The sequence below is a fragment of the Polypterus senegalus genome, chromosome 13, assembly GCF_016835505.1.
Source record: "Polypterus senegalus isolate Bchr_013 chromosome 13, ASM1683550v1, whole genome shotgun sequence".
Classification (NCBI taxonomy): Eukaryota; Metazoa; Chordata; class Cladistia; order Polypteriformes; family Polypteridae; genus Polypterus; species Polypterus senegalus.
The window spans coordinates 64,317,478-64,334,221 of NC_053166.1; positions in this window are offsets into that span (position 1 = coordinate 64,317,478).

Here is a 16,744-nt window from a genome sequence, read left to right on the forward strand (position 1 = left end):
GTAGTCCTGAGAGGAGTGGGTTACAGTAATCTAGTCAACTAAAAAAAAAGCATGGACTAATTTCTCAGTATCTTGAAACGTTATAAGGGATCTAATTTTTACTATATTTCTTAAGTGAAAAAATGCTGTCCTTGTAATCTGATTAATATGTGATTTAAAATTTAGGTCAGAGTATATAATTACCCCTAAATTCTTTACCTCTGTCTTGACTTTTAAGACTAATGGATCAAGTTTATTTCTAATACCCTCACTATATCCATTTTTGCCAATCACTAAGATTTTTGTTTTCTCCTTATTTAGTTTGAGAAAATTATTACTCATCCATTCAGAAACACAAGTAAGATTTTGGGTCAGTGAATCAAGAGTTCAGGCACTATTGATGAATACAGTTGTGTGTCATCAGCATAGCTGTGGTAGCTCACATAATGCCTTGAGATTATCTGACCTAATGGAAGCATGTAGATTGAAAAGGGCAGAGGACCCAGGATAGATCCTTGTGGAACACCATATAGAATTTCATGTGTCTTCAAAGTATAATTACCACAACCAACAAAGTATTTTCTACCTACCAAGTAAGACTCAAACCAATTTATGACACTGCCAGAGAAACCCACCCACTGACTAAAGCAATTTCATCAGATCTAAGAGGATGAGAACAAATAAACAGCTTCTGTCTGCATTTACTCGCAAGTCATTTACTACTTTAACGAGTGCAGTTTCTGTACTGTGATTTGTTCTAAAACCTGACTGAAACTTGTCAAGAACAGAATGTTTATTCAGGTGATCATTTAGCTGCATAAGGGCTATCTGCCCTTACTAAATGCTTTGCAATTACAGTATTAATTAAATCAGTCAAGATGTGAAGACAAATTCTAAAAGTTGAAAGCAAAACAATATGGGTTAACACCGAATAATAAATAAATAAATTATAGAAAAATACAAATGAATAGCAATGTCTGGATATAAAGCCATAAGAACTATACAGTACTCCCTTTTTTCAAGTTCAAAAAGCTTGAACTATACTATCTGTAAGGATATGAAAGCAGTAGCACCAAAGTAAACATCTGTGTCACAAAGGTGTCTTGACTCAGAAGTCAAGCATATGCAGAGATAGTGTCCCTTGGATCCAGCTGGATGGATTCTATCTCTGCCTCACCCTGAGGTGGTCTGTCCTTAATGTCAAAACCACTACATGTGGTTCTGAACCCTATGATGTTAAACAATTATATTTGGCAAACTCCTCTGATGATGGACAGCTTGTCTCAGAAGCTTAGAGCTTAAATGTTTGCGCAAAGAACTTTATCTTGTCAAGCGTGTTTAACTATATGGTATCCAATTCCATTGGGAAAAGATACTCCCACCTGGTGTTGAATTTATAGATTAAATGGTCAATTTTAACGCTGAGATAACATAAAAGAAAAATGTGTACAGACTTAGACAAATACGGTACATAGAAGTATCAAAACATAAAACCTGACAGTACTGCTCACAGCGTTTCCTAGTGATGTTCCATATGAAACATTGGTAAATAAAGTTCCAGAGTTCAATTACAGTTCATAATAGCATGTTACAAGGTTAGTCCACCATGGCCTTTCAAGCAAAATGTCTGGGTTTTGTCTCTCCAGGACACAAAGTCTGCTAAGTGGAAAACGTTATGCTAGACTTACATGAATGAATATGCATTAAAGAGCCAAAAACATATTTTTGAGGTTGTTGTCTTGACTTCTCCCTTATTAAATATTACAGCAGAATTAAAAATTAAAGGAAATAATTTTTTTTTTTAATTCATGTGGGGGTTTTCTTGTGTGAGCTTCTATTTTTAAACCTGTGAAATAATCATGGAATAGAAGATCACAGATATCTGAAGTGTTCGAAAGCTTTTAAATTTGTTGATCAAGTTAAATTAGGAAAATATATTTGCTTACATCCAAAGGATTAGGTGTTGTTTCTTTTTCTAGACTAATAGCATAGAGAAGAAGCTGTTCCTCAACCTTGTAATGCTAGTCAGTAAGCTGTGCAATCTCCTGCCTGACGGGAAGCAGGCAAACAGTTCATGTGCAGGATGAGTGGCAACTTCCATAACGGAGGAGGCTTCACTTTTGCACCTGCTGGTGTAAATGTCCTCGATAGTGGGTAGGCTGCTGATGATGATCAGCTATGCTGGCTTAACCAGTCGTTGCTGTGCTCTCCTGTCTGTCGCTGAGCAGCTGCTGTTCCACGCCATAATGTAGGAAGTAAGGATGCTCTCTACCACACACCTGTAAAAGGAGGTCAGAAGAGAGGTGCACAGGCAAGCTGGCTTCAGCCTTCTCAAGAAGTAGAGATGTTGGTGGGCTTTCTTTACCAGACAGGCTGTATTGTAGCTCAAAGACAGATCACTTGTAATGTGCATCCCCAGATATTTGAGGCAGGTAACAATTTTAAACTTTTCTCCACTAATGTAAAGGGGGAGAGAAGGGAGAGTATTAGTCTGCTGAAAGTCCAGTTAATCATGAAAAAGAGATTATAAACACAAACAGCATTAAATAAAAACATCACTGTTTACATAACAACTACTAAAAGGAATTGAGAGAGAGATAGAGAGGGAAAAATCACCAGGCTACAGGTAGCAAGAGGTGAAACAGATGTGCGCTCTCTAGTTTCTGACTCGTGACGTCAGATTTCCTCATCAGAGCGAACAAAACATTACCTTTGAGAGATGAATATCCAACTTTCCTTCATTAAGAGACAAGGGACTAAATCTAAAAATGGCAACTAAACTGACTGCAATTACTTATTGTTATTGCTTATCAAGTAAAAAAGCCTTTAATCTTTTGCATTTTTTTAATTTTCAAATAGATTTTGTAAATATAACTTATTAATTTTTAACAAATGGATTAAGGCAATGACACAACAATTTAAGTGAGAACAAGAAATTTTTAGATAAGAACAATGATAGGGCAGCAGTCTTTTGTTTAAAACTATATTCTAGCATTGCAGTTTAACAATCAGGAAATACAGTATAAAGCTATGTCAGTTTGATCTTTTTTGTAGATGAAGGACACAAAATATTTGAAGTTCAAGTAATCTAGAATGCAAATAATTTGCAAAACGTGCTTTTAAAATACACATTACCTAGAAATAGCAGAAATAGTTTAACACTAGAATCCCTCAAGCCTATGAAAACACTCATAATCCCAGCCAACCTTAAATTCCTTCGCACCTCTTCATTAGTGTCTTTTGTTTTGTAAATGTGTCGATCAGTATAAGTAGCAAGCAGCCTGCTGTCCCATTCCCCCCTCTTAACGGAGCTCAACTTGGGCAAAAAGTTCTCCCAGTGATCTCCATTCTTTACACAAGAGCAGTGATGACCACAGTTGGTACTGTGATTGACTTTAGTATGCAAGCAATTCACCACATTAGTATTTAGATTTGGCAGTGTCATGCTGACGGTGTATGTGCCCAAAAAGAAGAAGCCTTTGATTTCAGTCTGTAACAGCTGATGTAAAGTTTTGCTACCTGTAAAAGATATCTCTGAAGGGGTGTAAGCAGACACACAAATGCAGGTGAATCATATCTGCTTGGCATCTTGTTGTCACTTAAAATTTTTGTTATTCAGTTTCATTCTCGAATAAAAGCACACTTGTTTCATTATACCTTTGTGAAAGTGTTTATTTTATATACCAGTAACCACTTGAATGAGATCCAATCTGTCTCTGCTTCTCTCGCGCATGCACACACACATTCATATATGAAATATATGAAAACGCTATGTCATTTGACCATGAGTTGTCATCTGAACATGTTTTTTTTTTCGATCTTGCCTGTACTGTAAGAAGTCTGTCTGCATTTTCAGTATCGTGCATCATAACGCAGAGTACAGGCAAGATAAAAAAAAAAATGTTTAAATGACAACTGGTCACGGGACATCGTATCTTTGATTCTAACTGTCGTCATTACTGCTCTTGTGAAAAGAATAGAGATAAACGACATCAACTCAGAGAGGAAGAGGCAAGTTTGTTGTACCATGTAAACATCACCAAGTGAATAAAACTGAATAGTAAAAAAAACGAGTTGCCAAAATTTATACTGGGTGTTACAGCCTCAAATCAAATGTATGTTTTTATTATATTATAGTAATAATAATAATAGCAGCTCACTACTCAAAACACAAAGCACCAAAACGCAAACCTGTAACCTTTCGGTTATAAGGCAGTAGCTCATACCTCTGCACCATCAAGGTATACGTATTAGTTTTCTGTCAATTGACAATTGAGCTTGGGTTTGTATCTCATTGACAACAACATGTAAATGGATTTTTTTTTATTTTCTTACTTTTTTTATATTCTTGAATAAAAGCGCACATGTTTATTTGATTTTTGGACTAAAGTCTTCACACATTATACACTTCACATCATTATTGGTATTACATGGAAAACGTTTCTACTTTAGGTATGTGTTCAGCATTTCTTGCCTGGCATTTCCTTTAATTCTACACTTACCTAAATCTTTGTAGACACACATGAAATGCATGTAATATTTACCCTATACACTTCCAGGCACCTCACACGCAAATAAATAAGTCTTGAGCTGGGAGAACTTTTTGTCCGAGTTGAACTCCATCAAGGGGGCAGATGGCACAGCAGGCTGCTTGCTGCTTGTGTTGATCGACACATTTACAAAACAAAAGACACTGATGGAGAGGTGCAAAGGGATTTAAGGTTGGCTGGGATTATGAGTTTTTTCGTAGGCTTAAGTGATTCTAGTGTTAATTGAAAAACACACTTTCACAAATGATAAGCATACTGAACAAATATACTTGTCCAAACAAACCCACAGGAAATAAGCACTGTTAGCTCTTTCACCACCCATTGCTTTAATGTTCGCTTAACACAATCAGTGTCCTTCTTTGATCTTTTTTTTTTAATCTTTTAACGATCTTTCTCTGATAGTACAGTAAGGACAGTGTGATTGGCTACAGTAAGTTTTGTCCTTTGATTAATGACTCTAGCCAGTATATATAAATGCTGTATATGATTTTTCTCTTTAAATACCAGTTTCCTGATTGCCACATAGATTTTCCATGACACTGTTGTGGATAAAGTTAGCTTATTTAATTTGTAGAATGGCCATGGCATTGTTCAGCTAACATGGTAAAGAGTAATCTATGGGGGGTCTGGGAAAAATTCAAATACAAGTCGAGTTAATGTATATTTATTTATTTGTGTCTCACAGAAGATTCCTTACATATAAATTTGCCTATTATTTGAATAAACTGACAAATTGCATTCTGCGTAATTGAAATGCTACCATTAACAGCAATTTTATGGTAGTACTTAGTTTAGTAATTCTTTACACTAGAATTTAGTTGAAAAGCCATTTATTGAAAAGCTTGGCATTGCAAACTTTAACTCTAAAAACCTTCAATTATCCAAAAATATTCATGCCTAAAATCAAGTGCTGAATATAAATGATTCTGTCTCATCAACCATAGACGTATGAAAGGTTTCTGTCTCCCTTCAGATTCTATGTATGGTTAGCAACATTTCTTGTAGGCTAACTCATCATTTTTGAATTATACTACAAAGTTCATAATACAGCATCTGCTCTACATATTTATATAAACACACACTAGTTATTTATGGCTTCAGCCCATTTATTTTTTAGTCAGCTTGTCAATCCACCATATTGAATGACATGTGGTAGGTAAAAATCTTTGTGTAACCTTGTATGAAAGGTGATTGTTACACCCGATTAATTTCAAGTGAATTCAGCAAGTAATTAGAGGTTCGCAAATCAGCCCATTGCACATTCATCATGGCAGTCTGCTCTTTAAGCTGATTCTCCAAGAGCAATATGTAACGGGGAATGTCTTTTGTTCATGGGTATACTTTGTTCAGGTTTGCACTCAGCTAATTTTACTCCCTGGTTTTCAACAGCTGACCTGCTTTTTCATTGCTACAAAAGGATTTGTAATTGCATACACAAAGGCAACATGTTGTATTATTTCAGTGATTTTCAAAAAGGCCCTTGAAAATTAATGGGTGATCTTTTTATTTTATTTGACACCAATTTAATGTATACTCCAAAGTGATAGTTCCTCGTAGATTGATGCACAAACAGGTCTGGTTGGTGTAGCAACAATATGCATTTCATCATTTTTTGACCTAGTGCTCTTTATTTCTCCTTGTCTGACCTTAAATATTATAAAGACCTATGAAATTTAAAGCTTCATCAACAATATTTACAATATACATACTCATTGTTTCCATTGTCTTAAAGCATTTCAGCCATTATTCTTACAAAGGCGTATACTGTACATACTCTGTATTTTTCAGTAGTAGTCATGACTTGCAGACATTCACACAATGAGCTAATTGTTGGAACTGAGCCCTTAAGCTTTGGCTTCACCACTACACCACAATGACTGCATGCCACAGAAGACCAGACAGAAGGTATCCATCAGCGCCAGATACATTGCCAATCCATTTTGGAGCATAAGGAGCCAATTTACATTCACAATTTATCTTATGTTGCATCTCTTTAGAATGACTGCACAAACTGGAGTTCCTAGACAGAGAGCATTGGAAGAACATATAGACTCTTCTTAGACTGTATCCAGATCAGAATTTGAAACTTATGGTATGCTTTGTCTTATAACCAATAATGTTTTCTTTTCAGATACATTATTTTTTATTTATAGTAAGTTGTCCTGCAAATTGAGTAGTAATTTTCAAATTATAGTTATCTTCTACTTAATGTCATGCATATTTATCAGTAATATGCTACCTGAAAAAAATGCAAATAAAGACGTCACAGTCAGTTTATGTAAGCCTAGATTAGGAACTTTAAAGGTGGGAAAAAAGGGAACATCATTAATACAATAATGTGTTGTTTGTTTTTAACTGTGTGTAATAACAAAGAGACCTGAGCTAATTTCAATATTTAGTCCATTCAATTTATGCAACAATTATTTTTTGTATTTGAATGTGTAAACACTTTTAGGATTTTTATTTTGTGGGCCTTGCCCCATGCAGACAGATGAATTGGACCCCATATAAACTGTGTCATACCACTATCAACCAACCACAGTAGTGTGAATGACCAAAACCTAGAAAATAATCAAGTTATATTTCTATTTCAGGAATCTCCAGTCCCCAGTGTGCTGAACAGGAGCATCGTGTCAAAAATCGGTCAGCCCCAAAATATAGTTCTAACACTGCTACCAAACTGTGGCTCACATTCTAACCTTCTAAAGTATGACTTTAATACTTGAAACAAATTAGAACTAAATTGTGTTTCATAATGCTTAAGAGGGAACATTTTACAGTTTCATCCTTTTTGATGACATATAATAAAATAAGTAAAAGGGTTAAATCCCTGAATCTACAAAATCCAGCTTAGAATGCACTCTGGCATAAGGATGGCATATTTGACCAGTTTTGTTAGAGGTGGGGATTGCTAGAAATACCTCAATAATTTACACTATATGGATAAAAATGTACAGTATGAGGACACATCTCCCAATTATTGCATTCACTGTTAAGAGGTGCATAAAATCAAGCATATAAAGTCAACTCTGGATAACCTGATACTTCTTAACTCATTAATCTGGTTAACTAGATAAAATTCCATGACCCCAACTAAATATTCAGAGTGGCATGTTAAAAAATATTTGTTTTACTCAATTTTAGATAACTCGATTATCTGCTTAATTTGATAAAATTTAGGTGTCCCCAATGGAAAATATCCAGTCATTCGATATTCTATTGCCCAAATACACATTGCATTTATTCATTTTACAGGTGCAAAATAATTGTATGACAAATGTCTGGTTTACTCTTGCATCCAAAGAATCCTCAACAAATACTCAAAGGTCTCGAGCCATCTTTCTGTGATTTTGCCTTGCATCTGGGTGGACACTGAAGAGATCCTGAAGTCAGTGAAAAAATGTTCTGGAAGTCGTCCGTCATTTTGGAAGGAGTTTCTGCACAACTTGATTCTTTGTAGAAAAATCGGGATATATGAAAGCAGTTGACGATTGTGCTTTCCTTCACTGCATCCCATGATTCCCAAAGAGACTCCACAGCATCCAGCAGATTGTAAAAAAAGTCAATGTTTTCATCATGATCGGTCAGCCACTTTGGTGCCAGCCTTCTTCAGTAGAAGTACTTGATGTTCTGATGACACAATGCATCAGTTGTGTATGTGCAGTAGTATTGGGAGGAAGAAAGAGTTCCATATGTTGTAAATTGTGACATGAGGATGTGCTGGTTGTCCATCCATTTTCCAACCCACTGAATCCGAACACTGGGTCACGGGGGTCTGCCGGAGCCAATCCCAGCCAACACAGGGCAGGAACCAATCCTGGGCAGGGTGCCAACCCACCACAGGACACACACAAACACACCCACACACCAGGGCCAATTTAGAATTGCCAATCCACCTAACCTGCATGTCTTTGGACTGTGGGAGGAAACCGGAGCGCCCAGAGGAAACCCACGCAGACACAGGGAGACATGCAAACTCCACGCAGGAAGGACCCAGGAAGTGAACTCAGGTCTCCTAACTGCGAGGCAGCAGCACTACCACTGTGCCACCATGCCGCTGTGCTGGTTGTGTGGGTGTTATTTGATACACTGGATTGTTATTTGCGCTCAACAATTCAGCTTCATGAACACGCTTTTTCAGATCATTTCTATTTGGTGAAAATGTCAAATAACATGCCATCAGTAGTGAAAGAAGTTTAATAAAAGCCTCAGTGTGCTGTGCCAAGCATATAGGGTAAAAAATTACTTAAAAAGTTGTATCCAGCTATATTGATAATCCGGTTAACTCGATAATTAATTTTAGTACTGAGAATATCGAGTTATCTAGAGCTGACTGTAGTGATATAATCTCTATTGATAAACTTTGCAGTAGAATGAGTCATGCTTAAGAGCTCAGTGACTTTAACTATGGCACTGTTATAGAATGCCACTTTGTCACAGGTCAGTACATGAACTTTCTGCTCTGCTAGACCTGTCCTTCAGTCATCTTAAATGCAATTCTTTGGAAGTGGATTTATGTAGGAACAACAACAGCTCAATGATAAAGTGGTAGACCATGCAAAAATCACAGAACAGGACCTCCGACTGTTAAAGAAAATACAATAAAAAAATTGCATATCCTCTGTTGCATGACTCACAATACAATTTCAAACTGTCTCTGGAAGCAACATAAGCACAACAACTGTGTGTCCAGATGTTCACAAAATGGGTTTCCATGGCTGAACAAACTACACACAAGCCTAAAATCACTATATGCAATGCCAAGCATTAGCTGGAGTGCTGTAAAGTACACTGATTTTCGACTCAGTGGTGGAAAATCTGTGTTTGGAGGATGCCAGGGGAATGCAACCTTCCAGACTGTTTGGTGTCTACTGTATAGTTTGGTGAATGAGAGGTAATGGTCTGGGACTGTTTTTTAGGCATTTTAGTTCCAGTGAAGAGTACTGTTAATGCTACAGCTTAAAAAGATATTTTAGGCAATTCAATGCTTTCAACTTTGACAGTTTAGTAAGGTCCTTTACTGTTCCAGAATGACTGTCCCCAGGTCAAGGAACACATGATTTGTTGAGTTTGGAGTGGAGGAGCTCGAGTGGACTGCACAGATTCCTGACGTCAACCCTATTGGGCAACTTTGGGGTTAGTTGGAATGCTAATTGTGAGCCAGATGCTTGTTTGGCAGAACGAGCACAAATTTCTACAGACACTCAGGTGGAAAATCTTCCCAGAAGAGTGGAGGGTGTTATACAAAAGGGCTACAAAGTGGTGGAGCCAACTCCATGTTAATGCCCATGGTTATGGAATGAAATGTCCTACAAGCTCTAATAGGTGTGATGATCAGGTGTCCACAAGCATTTGGCTATATTGTGAATTATCACCATGCTTCAATCATCATTATGGTAATACTGTATGTTTAATTTTTTTTACAATACAGTCATGGGCGGATTTACAGTTGACTAAGTTGAGGCCATTTGTACTCACAGTCAAAGGTCATAGAAAAACAATCGGGTTGTAATATATTAGAAAATTGCCAAAAATGCTGCTCTAAGCCGCAAAGGTCATATGCCCTCTGTTTACCACTTGATACACTCTGCATAGAAGCAGTAAGAAAAGCAGTAGTGGAGCTGCAGATGTAGAAGTCTTTTGGCTGTCTTCCTTCCTGTACTGGCCACAAACTAGCAATAAGTAAAAAAAAAAAAAATGTGCCAACATAGTTCCAGTCAGGTGGCACGGTGGCACAGTGGGTAGCACTGCTGCCTTGCAGTTCACTTCCCGGGTCCTCCCTGCGTGGAGTTTGCATGTTCTCCCAGTGTCTGCGTGGGTTTCCTCCGGGTACTCTGGTTTCCTCCCAGTCCAAAGACAAGCAGGTTAGGTGCATTGGTTATTCTAAATTGTCCCTAGTGTGTGCTTGATGTGTGTGGTTGTGTGTGCGCCCTGCGGTGGGCTGTCGCCCTGCCCAGGGTTTGTTTCCTGCCTTGCACCCTGTGTTGGCTGGGATTGGCTCCAGCAGACCCCCGTGGCCCTGTAGTTAGGATATAGCGGGTTGGATAATGGATGGATGGATAGTTACAGTCTTCAAGGGTGATTGGCTATGCCACACAGTATTTTTTTGAAGTCACACTTTATGTAGTAGGCATATCTTTTTTGTTTATGATCTGTGCAAATGGTTCACACTTTTTCTTCTATCAAGAAATTAGAAATACCTCATAATTACTAATGAATCTTGTTCTTCTTTTTATTTCTCAACACCATAAAATGTACAATATGCTACTGTTTTTTGTGATCAAATTTTTTATTAATAAAATCAAAACAAATAAACCTGCCACAATGAGAAGCATGAATTCATGAATGTCTGCCCACCTCATGTTTTCCTCCATACCCCATGTTCTGTGCCATACCACCATTAATCTGTGATGCTGACAGCTCTACAAGAATCACTTTACAAAAGGTAGACAGTCAGGTATTCAGTGTAATTAGGTCACCTTCCATCTAGGGTAGCAGAAAAAAAATGAGCAAATACTGTACCCAAACATGCAATTTAAGGTTGGTACACAGAGAGCACAACCTGAAATGTCACACAGTAAAAAAAATATATGGAAAGGGAAGAATTGTAGCTAATAGCACCAAAGAGCATGAGCAAGAGATTAGAAACCAGAAAGCTTCAAAAGGAGGAGAAATCCAATACACATGCATCCATGTCCCTAGGCCATCAAGCAAGCAAAAGTGACAGACTGAATCTGAGCAGAGACCCATTAAATGCAGTTTACAAGCTGGTAAGATATAACATAAAACAAATTTAAATTCATTGTATTAAAGGGTCGGATTTCTTGATGAAAAAAATGATCATTTTTAAAAATGGTATACTGTTTGCTAGTTGAAGGATAAGAAAAAAAAGCAAAGTTAAATTATTACAAGAGTAATTAGAACTAAAATTAATGTGGAGAATGTGAAATAATGAAGAATGTCTTGAGGCCCAGCCCTGTCAGCAATTTCCAAAATATATCTTACTGGCAAGGTATCATTTGGCTGACCTCATAATAAAAATGCGTCATAAAGTTATACTATTAGAAAATACAGTACAGAAATACGGTAATGACACAAAAAACTGTCAATGCAAGGATACATATCTAAAGCTCAGGGCTTAATCAAAAAATGTGCTGCTACAAGACCTTGTGTTCCATGTGCAATTAGTAAATCAGTCAATATAATAAACAGGTCACCTTTTCATCAAAGGAGTCAAGGCCCTCTAATAAAAGTTATTTGGTTTAAATGGAGATTGGTTTTTTTTTTTATCTTTATTTTAAATTATTCATTCACACGTTTGTGAGCCTGCTTATTGTAAAGCAAGGTCATGGGTTATAACGTGTTAAGCACAACTAACTCTGGACAAGGTGCTATTCCCTCACAGTAACACAAACGCCTACGCTCACTCATACATGTACTGTATAGAGATAGTAGTCTATCTAACCTGCATGCACGTAGGTAAAGGAAGGCAGCTGGAGTACTTGAAGAAATCTTGTCCGGACACAGGGAGAATTTTAAAACTCCATACAGGTATGTTTTATAAAAACACTTCAGAATTATTTCGGACAATGCTGGGCTATAACTTGTCTCAGAGGAACCAGCCTTGAATATAATGCCTGGCAGCTGCAGGGCACCCTCACAAACTTACCTTGATATTACTGTAGTGTCATATTAGTAGAAGTGGTGATACTAGTAATATCTGATAGACATGGGGAGAATGTGCAAACTCCACATAGATGGCAATTGTGCCAGGACTCAAAAGCTGCTTTGTTCTGTTCTAAATTAATCCAATGTAAAATCAATATGCTCATCTATTTTGAAATTAGTCTGAATTCCAATTTCTCCAGTTCATTTTAGACAGAGGTCTCCCACTGGTAGCACATCTAGGCAGTCACCTAAGGTGGCAGAATTGTGGGTGTTTGCTCAGCATTATTTTTTTTGAGAATACAGACTCTGACTTACAAACGCTGAAACTCAATATAACTGTCCCACTCCCATTGGCCTTATTTTTTTGTGCTATTGATATTTCATCTTAACATCTGATAAAGTCCATGAGTCCTTTACGGGTTTTACAAGTGCTCTTCCAAATCCCAGAATGCACTGTACTCGACATCACAGTGGCTGTCTTTACACTGTATGTTATTGTTTCTTTATTTTCTTCAGGTAGTTTTACTTTTGTTTTGGTACTGTTTCCATTTCTGAAAGTTTGTTCTTTATCTTATTTTCCATCCTAATGTCAATATTGAGTTGATTCAGGTTTTAGATACAAGCATATTTAAGTTTCAGCTTTTTCCTGTCATTTTGCAAGCAAACAAATGGGCAGAGTGGTGGCTCTGAGGTAAGGATCAGCACTGGTAATCAGAAGGTTGCAGGTTCAAATCCCGTAAACGCCAGAAGTGACACTACTCCGTTGGGCCCCTGAGCAAGGCCCTTAACCTGTAATTGCTTCGTATATTGTTATGACGTTAATTTACATCCAGCCCTGCAAGTAGGTCTCCACCCTGCAGGGAAAAATGTGGGGGTTGGTGGCAGATTGGGTCTTAATCTGGGATTCTGAGTTGATTTGTCATGTGGTGGGTGCAGCAATGTGCTCCATCAGTGTGTGCTCCTAACCTCTTGCAAGCAAAGTGCACTGCCATTACAATCAATTTTAAGGGATTTTCACACCTAATTCATTTGGAGTGTTTTTTGAGCAGTTTCCCCTGTAGTATGATTTGTTTAGGGATGTAGGAACACACCAATGGCAGTGCAGACCAAAGCAATGGGTCTCAGAACCTTTAGAAATGGTGTGACATAAGAATGTGATACAAGACCTATCTAACTACAGGATAATTTTCAGTCAGCCATTAGGCAATGTGAGTATAAAAATAAATATACACATAGACACAAGTTTCCACAGTACACCGAGCACAAGTACTATTCAAACTGATCAATCAAAGCACCTGATTCAGCGTTAGGGCTTCTTTATAGCTCTCATGATCAAATAGGCGTTGACCACATTAAAAAAAAGACAAATGTTTAAATTCACTTTTGATCGGGTAGAATAAACCACAAAAAGAGTTTGTGAGAAATCTAATGCTTTGTGGGACTAACAGATAAACTCCCTAATCTGCATCAAAAGAGTAATGAACGTAGTTGGGCATCCTCTCAATGCGAATGCACTTTGGACAGAATGTGGACACTAGAGACACATAAATTTTTATACTATGTAGCAAATGTTAATCAGACTTTCCAAAGTGAACATTATTAACTCATATTTACAGCCTTACCGACTGTGTGCATGTGATTTGAGAAAATATATAAAGAAATTGCTCATATAGTAGGTTTCTTGAAAGTAAATACTCTACATCATACAGTGAAATTACACGCACGTGATATTTTCACTGGCTAAACAAAATTGAAGTACTCACTGTATGCCCTCGCCAGTGCTGGCCATTTTCTGTACAGTCACTCAGATGAAGCAGGTCCCTTTCTGCTGCATGAAAAGCAAAGCATCATTTTTATCTACTCTTCTAGTTATCAGATAATAGGCATTCTGCTCACAGAGCTCAATTTTGTGAACAAGTCTTTGCAAATGTGGTGGTGCACAAGCACAGTTATTGTTGGCCATTCATAGTGATTTTTTGTAGAAAAAAAGCATTTCTGTCTAATGAAGGAAGTCCATGACATGCCCATGTTTCAGCTCGGGTTCCCCCTGGCTGGGTTCAAATGGCTGTTTTGTTCATGTTTTATGTTAACATTTGTGGAAGACACAGACAGACACCTAGACATAAGTCGCAAAAGCACACATTTTTTTCTACCCAGAACCTTTTTTCAGCACCACACACAGTGCACCAATCAGCCACAATTAAACTCAATCCTTTCTTTATTTCTCTGTCTTTCGTTCTTCTTCTCTTCTCCTGCAGCCTCCAGTCCTCTCCCACAAGCTCTGTCCTCTACCTCTTGACTTCAGCTCCTTGAATGGAGTGAGGTGGCCTCTTTTACATTGCACCCGGAAGCGCTCCGGGTGCACCCGGATTCTCTTCTGGCAGCACTTCCTGATCTGTCGGAAGTACTGTAGTCCAGGCTTCTGATAGTGTCCAGACACCCCCTTGGCAGTGGCCACCGGTCCAAGCCAGTGAACCCGATGCAGTCCAGGGGGGCTACCATCTTATATATAGCTTCTCTCCTGATCCTTCCATAATACAGGCATCCTGGACATTTCTTATAAATTAACAAAAGTAAAGAATGGGACAGGGATTATATTACTTGTTTTGTGGAGTAATAGCTGAACTTCAGACTGGTTAAAAACTACTGTTGAACAGAGTCTGACAGCGGCTAGTAAGCAAATGATTCCAATGGTCACTCCAGCTTTCTTGAACTCCTGAAGGAGGAGTGAAACTGGTGTCCGTGGCAGCATTGCTCCATCAATAGAGAATCAAATTCTAGAAGTATAAGCTAACTGTGGGACTTGATGTGGAACACACTGATCCTCCATGAACCAGTATAGGATGGGATTGGCTTGTTTACTGGCTTTTTATGACTTATTCTTGAAATTATATGTATTTTTAATATTTTATAATTATCTGCTACACTTTTTATAATACCTGAATTAATGTATCTTTCACCCAATTTAACACTACTCACATATACTGTGCACAAGACTTAGGCACTTGTGAAAGAATTCAGAAAAACTGGAAATGCTGTCAAAAATAATGGAAAGAATAACTGCTATCAATCAGTAAACTTCCTAGAGTTTGCAAGAAACAGAAAAAAAACCACAAATCAATATTTGGTGTAAACACGTTTTGTCTTTTCTTAAAACCACTTACATGTATTTTCTGAAGGTACTCAAATAGTTGGTTGTTCCAAGCCTCTTGAAGAACTTATTGAGTTTTGTATCTGGCGATGTTGATATCAGGGTTCTGGGGGTCAATACCATCGGTGTCAGGATTCCCTGTTCCTCCTTTCACTGCAGATAGTTTGTTTTATGAATGTGGCTGTTTCTTTGGGATAATTGTCATTCCAAAGAATGAAGCTGGGACTGATCAGAGATTTCCCTTACGGTATTGCATGATGGAGGAGAATCAAGTCCATTTGTGGAAATGAAGCCTCAAACCTACAGGTAGCCTCCACTGTTGCTTCACTGCTTTCTGCTGACCTCCATCCATGTACCATTTTCCAGCCCTTTGGCAGATCAAGTGACTTCTGGTAGAGCCAAAAATTTCACATATTGTTTCATCAGTCCAGTCTACCATCTACCATTTTTCTGCACCCCAGGTCTTGTGTTTCCATGTGTAGGTGAGTGGTTTGTCTTTATTTACAAATGTATAGGAATGGCTGTTTGTCTCAACTCTTCCATAAAGACCACTTCTAGTAAGATTTCTCCAGAATGTAGTTGGGTATACCAAGGTCCCATTGGTTTCTGCCAGTTCTGCACTGATGAACATTGTACAATTTTGAATTGAAGTAAGTGTGATGTATTACTCGCTTGCTGTATTCAGTTTCCGCTGCCAAGTACTGCATTTCTGGTCCTCAATGTCAGCCATTTTGTTTGTGATTTTCAGAAGAGCTTTGACAACACATCAGGCATCACCTGTCTGCCATGAAATTTCTTCTTGGATGAGACTTTGACAACACTCTATGACCACCTTGTGTTTTACCATTATTCTCACTTTTGCCATGTTGTAAGATTTTGCAGGTTAAACCTACACATCTCATGCAAATGTACCTATTTAGTCTGGTTGTCCATTGTCCAGTTTTATTGTCTCTGCACAGCTGTTTATCTTTCAGTTAATCAGTCTGGTTCATCATGCACATAATACCATTGATCATTAGCTCCTGTTTGCTATATTTGCTTAACCAAACACTGGTCTGCATTCCTGCAAACATGTTGTGTTTTTTAACTGAAAAATGCTTTATTACTGTATTAGTTTCTTTCAAGCTTATTCAAATATCTTATTGTACTGCTTCCTTATTTACAAAAGGAAAGTTTGAAACTGTAAGATATGCTTTTTTCTATTGACATATTATTCCAGAAGACATAAACAGTCTAAGACAAATATTTTTTTTGATCTATACTGCCTAAGACCTTTGCAAAGAAATGTATAAAATGACATTATCAAATTAGACAAATGCCTTAACCAGTCACTCGCACTGTTGTGGCTACATTATACACTAAATGCACTTTTGGTCAGTAGTTTATAAAGTGTGGT